The sequence below is a fragment of the Bufo gargarizans genome, chromosome 3 (assembly GCF_014858855.1).
Source record: "Bufo gargarizans isolate SCDJY-AF-19 chromosome 3, ASM1485885v1, whole genome shotgun sequence".
NCBI lineage: Eukaryota > Metazoa > Chordata > Amphibia > Anura > Bufonidae > Bufo > Bufo gargarizans.
In genome coordinates, this window is record NC_058082.1 from 407,801,687 (window position 1) to 407,810,282 (window position 8,596).

Here is an 8,596-nt window from a genome sequence, read left to right on the forward strand (position 1 = left end):
CAAAACAACTGACTAGGCCCCAAAAGCTAGGGAACATAGGGGTCCCCTTCTAGCAATCCCTAAAAGACTTTCCCTACGCTGCTATGCCCATGTGCATATCTAGATGGTAGATATGCACATGCCCATGTACCTAAGCTGAAACACACTGGGCCAAAGCCTCAGCAGTAGGGAAAACGGAAAGAGACTACCAGCTCCTTCAACCACCGAAGAAGCTAGGGTCACTCTAGGGGCCTAGTAAAAGCAGATACAGAAGGGAAAAGGACTTATCTTTAAATGAGTTAGAGCAGACGATCCACCATAACTTTCAGCACAAAGGAAGAAGTATAACCCGCAAAGGCTATAGGGAGAGGGAGGAATAAATAGCCTCCCCAATGAACCACACCTGATAGGAGGTGGGATTCTGTTCAAACCCAAAACAAAACAAACTGCCAGATCGAGTCATGTGCAGCAACTCTGACAGATCATCTCAGAACACCCACAGGGCAGGGCGTGACAGCAGGATCTACAGTGTACTGGGCTCCTCCTGCTGGTCGGAGAAGTCAAATGACCGAGCATGTGCCTTGATGTTCTTCTCGGCCGGGCGAAAGTGAAGCTCAAAATCAAAATGGGAGAAGAAGAGTGCCCACCTGGCTTGGCGAGGGTTTAGACGCTGGGCCATCTGCAGATATGTAAGGTTCTTGTGGTCGGTGGATAATGGACACGATTCTCTCTCAACCACTGTAAAACTAAACGTACATGTCTCTGGTGAGTGGTATAATCTGGAGAATAGATCAGTATATCGTCCAGCTACGCTATCACGCAGACATAGAGCAGGTCCCGGAAGATACCGTTTACCAACTCCTGGAATACCACGGGAGTATTGCACAGACCGAAGATACTCGTAGTGTCAATCACAAGTGTTAAATGCAGTCTTTCACTCATCACCCTTTCGAATGCGGATAAGGTTGTATGCGTCATGCAGGTTGAATTTTGTGAAGACGTTAGCTCCCCGGATCCTGTCAAAGAGTTTGGAGATTAGCGGAAGAGGGAATAGATTCTTGACTGTGACCTTATTCAGACCTCAATACTCGATACACAGCCGTAAGGATCCATCTTTTTTCTGCACAAAGAAGAACCCGGCACCGGCTGGTGAAGTAGATTTCCAGATAAACACCCTCTCGAGATTCTCCTGACGTTCGCTCTGATGCCTCACTTCATGTAACAATTCCTGAACGACAGGCTTGGGGTGACCAGCAGGGTCCATGGCCTCAGTGTACTGTCACGAACCAGCTGGTGTGAACCCACTGTGCCACATGTCTTACCTCCTCTCCGCCTCAGCGGTAAGCAGGGGAACAGTTGAGCACAGCAACCGCTGTTACATATCTTTACCTTTTGTCAACAAAACCAACTCTTTTCTATAATCTGTCCTCTGGTTCAAGCATTCTTGGATGACCCCCAATAAATACATACAGAGGACCCTAGTGTGACCTGAAGTGAACTACAGGTAACCTGATATAAGACCATATACTAGATCAAGACTATACCTGTAGACAGTAATGAATTTTATAATCAAAAGAAAGTAATAAAAATCATAAATACGTATTATGATTACTATCATTATCCGCACAACTCATCATTGCCATATTGTTCACTGACAACTGAAACTGGCACTGGAATTATTGAACAGTTAGAAAATGGCTTGTAATGTAAAGCTTATACCTGGTTTATTTTCTTGTTAGCTGTCTAAAGAATCAGTGCACTATGTTGGTGCACTGATTCTTTAGACAGCTAACAAGAAAATAAACCAGGTATAAGCTTTACATTACAAGCCATTTTCTAACTGTTCAATAATTCCAGTGCCAGTTTCTCATAAAACAGTCTCTTAATGTGGATCCTTGCTGAGCATGCACCATTACACCTTGAATGATCTTCTATACATTTAAATTTAAAACTTATAGTTTCCTTATTATCGCCATAAAAACTTGTATACCTTTGCCAATTATATATTTAAGTGTCCATTTTCCTAGAGAAAACCATTTATCTTCGATGGCCACAGTTTACATGACAATTTGATTATATGGTGTCAGTATTGGTGCATTGTCTGGCTGGAGAAAGCAACAGCGGTAAATTTAGCCTCATATTTTAATGTGCTTGATGTAAAAATGGTATTTTGCTCTACAAAATATATCATCAAAACCTTTCATGAATTTCTAACAAATCTGCCCCCTGCTTATTAGCTGTAATATAATAAATACCGTGTCATCCGATGTATTCATATGACTGTGATATGAGCTGAGTTTTCTGGTCCTGGCAGGACTACCTCTAGGAAAGCTACAGGTCCTGCTTCTGTTCCATTCCTATATATTAGTTATATTTTATCACATGTCACTAACTTGCTGCACATTTGCCAAGGTAAAAAAATTCTGCCTAATCCATGACATATGATAACAGATGTGCTGCAGAGCCTGCCCTCAAAACCACATCGGAAAAATCAACTATGTGTGAATGGGGTTTTGAAAACCTCATTGATATGTATTGTACTTGCTTGGTTGCAGATTTCTGGGGCTGATTTGGCAACAGATCTGCCACGTCTGTATATGGCAGTATCATTGTACTTTAAAAAGAATCTATAACATATTTACTCAATAAAAATACAAATGGTGATACATGTTCTTTTTTATAATCAGTTTTTTTTTTATTCAATTTTTTGTACAAGCCATCTTGCCTCGGGTGCCATACAGAGAATATACTTTACAGCAATTGCATGCACATATGAAAACACTAGTATGAAGAGATTTATTAAACTAAGGCCCCATTCAGACTACCGCATTTTTGGTCCGCATTTGGTCTGCATTTTTGCAGGGTAGGACGCAGACCTATTCATTTCAATGGGTCCGCAAAAAATACCGTGTGCAGTGTGCTGTCCCCATCCGTGTGTCCATACCATAACCCTGCAAAAAAGATAGAACATGTCCTGTTCTTGTTTTACAGTGAAGGATAAGCATTGCTACAATGGATCCGCAAAAAAAGGATGCAACACGGACGTCACATGGATGTCTTCGGTATTTTTTGCGGATCTGTCTTTTGCCGAAATACATATGCTCATGTGAATGCATCCTAAGGCTGGGTTTAAACAAAGGGGTAGCTGTATCAAGACCAGTGCTTTCTTTATCAAGGTTGATATCCACTGCGCTGCCCGGAGGATGCGCCTAATTTACGATGAAGAAATTAGAGAAATTCCTGGGCAGTCCATGCGCCTAAACAGAAATCTATGGCAGCTCTGAGCTGACGTTGATTTCTGCCTTCATTCGTGCCAGGAAACTGGCGTAAGTGAAGATAAATTTGTCGTGGCTGCTAGCCACTCTCCCTTCCCACCCTTACCATGTCCCTTTTCTGCAAAGTGATGAGTAAAAACTGCACTTTGTGCCTTTTAAAAGGTTTTTTTTGAATGCCAATTTTGTGGCCCGGATATGATAAATCACCTCCATGGAGTTTTGTGGTGTTTTTTTTGCAAATGGTTTTTTTTTTGTACTTTTGTATTTTGTGATGTGTTTTTTGCAAATGGGGTTTTTGGTGCCTTTTTTTTGCTCATTGTTAGCTGAAAGTCTATGAGAATTATGAAAAGCAGGCTGCACAAGCATTTTTTGTGTCTAAGGCATTTTTTTTTAACACAGTACACATAAACTATAGCATTTTTTCATGGGTTTTCCATCCTCTTCTTTAATAGGGAAAAATGGCCATTAAAAAAACCCATTAAAAATGTGTGTAGTATGCAAAAAAAAATAAAAAAGTGTTTTATATGGCATTGTTTTAGTCTAAAAAAGCCAATCCAGATTTGTGTGTGAAGGAGATCTAAAAGAAAAACAGTCTGTGTCGCACAACACTTCCAATTAAAGTATAGTTAAAATTTTGTATGTTGTCATCTATTGTAACAATGAATTCTGTGTTATCGACTTCTGGCTTTATAGCAGATGCGTTATCTTTCACTGTAATCCTGCCCGTGATCAGAATGAAATGACTGCTGTCTCTACAGAACATGCAGATTGTAAGGCTCAGTGAAAACTGCAAGATTGCAGGATTTGTTGTAATTACCATAAAGGGCACGGAATATAGAAATAAATTGAGCACTATTTTTTAATATGTGCAACATAAAAACTGGATTTAAACAATAGGTAGTTTCTTAGGTTACTTTGCCTTTAAAAGTCTAAATATGTTTTAAATAACATTCACTGCTACTGGAAATTGTGGATATTTTGGTGGTCTAGACTCTAGACTACAGGCTGATGACAATGGAAACCTCTGTTAATGGATTTGCAATCCTCCGCAGCCCTGTATATGGATTATTTGTAGCAAGTCATATATTGATATTAGTACAATCACTCCCAGCCACCTCTACCGTGATAGTGGTGGGGACCTTTCAAGGTTTGCTATGAGGCTGTATAAATGTTAATTATGCCCTTGTTAGGAGCTTCTGCAGAAAATGAAATACAATGCATAGTCTGCACTTTCCAGTGTATAATTTCATTTGCATTGTCTGAAAATAAGAGAAATAATACCTGAGTATACATATAACAATATATGCGTACTGATATACACTCATACTAATAAAATACAGATGGTTTATAAATTATTCATAATGTGCTGTGTTTGAGGATATTCTCAAACAATTTAAAGTCCTTGGCAGCATCAAAGCGTCTGAAGCTGCACATAAACAAGGTACTGTACAGTGCAATGTGGGAGCTATTTAAATATTTGTTAAGATCACAGTCAATGAAATACAAATGAGGCCAACAAATCCCAAACTACTGAGCAAAACTACTCTCTGGGCAAAAACTTCTAAGGAGGGGTTGTTTCCTTTTTCTGCTAGTATAGATTTGATCTGAAAAATGCACATATCATTGCTCCTGAATGACATATTTACACCAAACCTACGAATACTAATGCAGCCCTCGCTTCTACTGGGAACGCTACAGCATCCATTTTTATGTCAACATGGACACTGCTCAAAGGAACATAAGGATTGGGCATGTTAGAGCTCAACTTGCCTGTCATTGTGGCGCAATCTGGTTCTTCACCCACACACCGACTCACCCATAATCACCAAAATTTATCAAGAGTGTATATTAATTATATGTATATTTTGTTACCAAATTACCAACAATAACAGAGCTTCTCAAACATTCACAATTTTGTAGAAACATAAAAAATCCCAACATATGCCGTACATTTTGATAGCCATACAAAATAGAAATGGCTGCAGCGGTGAAGGGTCGTATACACTAGTGATGAATACCGGTTCGGCGCGAGCATCGCTATGTTCAGCACATGGCGGTGCTCGCCCATGTGCAGCGTCCCACTCAGGACACGTGGGAACTGCAAAATAGCTTTAAAACTGTAATTACTGAATTGCATGCTATTTTGCATTACAACACCTGTTGTATCCCTGTTCATAGGCTGGTCAAATGTGCAATATACATCCCACCACTAGATGGGGATAGCACCACTCTGGGATATCTAGCCCAGCTCAGGTCTTATCAGTGTTCAGTCTGTAGTCAGTCTTGAGAGAGTGCAGATATAGCACATCTGCTCAGGTAAAAGTCTAGTCCAAGAAGGGACAAGGAAAGAAAAGACTTAGGACCAAAGGATAATAGCCACTACCCGGGCATCAAAGACCTTTGGGAATTCAGGTGAAGGATTATTTGGCCACAGGCAACCTCACCAAACTACACTAGTTCAAAAGGGACCTTGAAGCAAAGTCAGAACCTATTCAACCCTATTAACAGTGGATCAACAGAATTCCTCTAAATAACAAAAGACTGTATTCTGTCTGAATGTATATGCTGCAACTAAAACCAGCCACAGTAAAAGTTGTGAGTTGTATCCTACCACTGTCTACTTCATTCTTCAATATTATCACTACAACTGGTTGTACCACCATTAATGGTACTGGCATCACAACAAATACCACCAAAGGACCCAGCCGCCACAAGCACCCTAAACACCGCCGTCAAGGGCACCTCAAAGGCACCTCAAACTCCATCTAGGCTGGTGCTTCCCTACCACAGAGTGTGCCCCGGAGGATTTCGTGATGTCTTCCTTATCACTGTGCTGCCAGCCCAGAGAGGCTTTCTGCTAACCGTGAGTAAACCGATGAACTGTATTATTATTGGCCCCTCATCGGCCCACCGTGCACCTCACCTGTAGCCCCTGCGGTTTTGGCACGCCACACATGCTCGAGTCTCCTCCCTGCACGTTTTGCGGGTTTTAAGCAGCCAATAAAGGTGCAGGTATGTACTGCCCTCACTGTAATGCCAGCAGCCATGTTGGCTGCTGGCATTACAGTGATTGGCTGGCCGGACCGCGTCATCGCGTGCTATATAGCACCCGAAGACACGTGCTTGGATCAGTCATAGTCAGGGAGAGCAGAGCGTAGGAATGGAAAAGTAGTGTAGGGAGCGAAATTCACAGTTATTATTCTAAGAAAGCTTCTCAAAGACCCAAAAGTCCTTTTAAGGACTACTGTGTGTGTGTGTTTTAGAGCAGCAATATATTTTGACCTGCGCTAAATTGATCAGTCTCAGGGACATCCCTGCTGAGGAAGGGACAGATAGTGCAGGGAGTGAAATTTGCTGTTTTTACTACCAATAGCTTTTGGCCTCATGCATACGACAGTATTTTTTCACTGTTCCCAAATGGGGTTCCGTTGGTCCGTGATCCGTGACCGTTTTTTCGTCCGTGGGTCTTCCTTGATTTTTGGAGGATCCACAGACATGAAAAAAAAGTCGTTTTGGTGTCCGCCTGGCTGTGCGAGTCAATGGGGACTGATCCGTTTGACGTTGACACAATATGGTGCAATTGCAAACGGATCCGTCCCCATTGACTTTCAATGTAAAGTCTGGAGTCCCTTTTATACCATCGGATCGGAGTTTTCTCCAATCCGATGGTATATTTTAACTTGAAGCGTCCCCATCACCATGGGAATGCCTCTATGTTAGAATATACTGTCAGATATGAGTTACATCATGAAAACTCATATCCGACAGTATATTCTAACACAGAGGCGTTCCCATGGTGATGGGGATGCTTCCAGTTAGAATATACTACAAACTGTGTACATGACTGCCCCCTGCTGCCTGGCAGGACCCGATCTCTTACAGGGGGCCGTGATCAGCACAATTAACCCCTCAGGTGCCGCAAAAAAAAACATCCACAGTACCCAGCTTTATGTCCAACTTAGCTGGGCGGCGCAGGACATCACAGTGCAAACAGTTGGTCGGTTGGATTGCTGAAGATAATGCTTCCAGTCGGTTAAGCACCACCCTCTCCTCCACCTAGTCCAGTCTCTGTAGCCAAGAGTCTGGTCAACCGAATCCTCACTCTAATCATCCTTCCTCCCACCATGGAGAGGCTTATCAAATGAGTGATCCCACACTCGGATATTCCAAGGAGCTCTTTCCAACGCCACTATTACATTTAGCCCCCATACCCAGCATGCTTGAAGAGAGACCTGAGATATTGTGCCCTAATTCCCAACCTCTTGAGCCTTCACAGTCTCAAGAAGATGACGGTGGTGAACGGCAATCATTCGTTCACGAGGTGGATGATGATGAGACACAGTTGTCAATCACTGAGGTTGTGGTTAGGTCAAGTCAGGAGGATGAGCAGAGTGAGTAAGTGGTGGACGATGAGCTCACTGACCCAATATGGGAAGGTGAAAAGCCGAGCGAGGATAGCAGTACAGAGGGGGAGGGATCCACAGCACCGTAACAGGTTGGAAGAGGCAGTAGGGTTGCAAGGGAGAAGTCGACCCACACCAACACCAAACTGGCCCATAACCGTTACACTGAGCACCCCCCATGCTTAAATCTACCTTGCCAAGGGGTAGGTAGGTGTTCTGCAGTATGGTGCTTTTTTTTAGGAAAGTGCAGACGACAAAAGAGTGGTAGTTTGCAACCTGTGCCGTACCAAAATGAGCCGGGGCGTGAACACTAGCAACCTCACCACCACCAGCATGATCCGCCACATGGCATCCAAACAGCCTAATAAGTGGGCAGAACGCCTGTGTCCACAATCTGGGTATGCGGGTCACACCACTGCCTCCTCTTCCCCTGTGTTATGCACTGCTGGCCAATCCCCTGTCGAAGGCGCAGGCCCAGATGCCCCTCGCTCAGCACCTGGACCTTCGCATGAACCATCAGCAACAACATCCACTTCCCTGTCCAAGCGCAGCGTCCAAATGTCCATAACAGTCATTTGAACGCAAGCGCAAATACCCACCCACCCACAGGCCATAGCACTAAATGCTCAACTTTCAAAATTACTGGCCCTTGAAATGTTGCAATTTAGGCTTGTGGACACTGAGGCCTTCCGTAGCCTGATGTCGGCGGCCGTCCCTCGGCACGCAGTCCCCAGCCGCCATTTTTCACGTTGTGCCGTGCCCGTCTTACACCAGCAAGTGTCTGAGAACAACACCCATGCCCTGACAAACGCACTTACTGGGAAGGTCCACTTCACCACGGACACATGGACAAGTGCTGGTGGCCAGGGATGCTACATTTCCCTGACCACACACTGGGAAAATGTTGTGGAGGCTGGGACTGAGTCGTACTCTGGGATG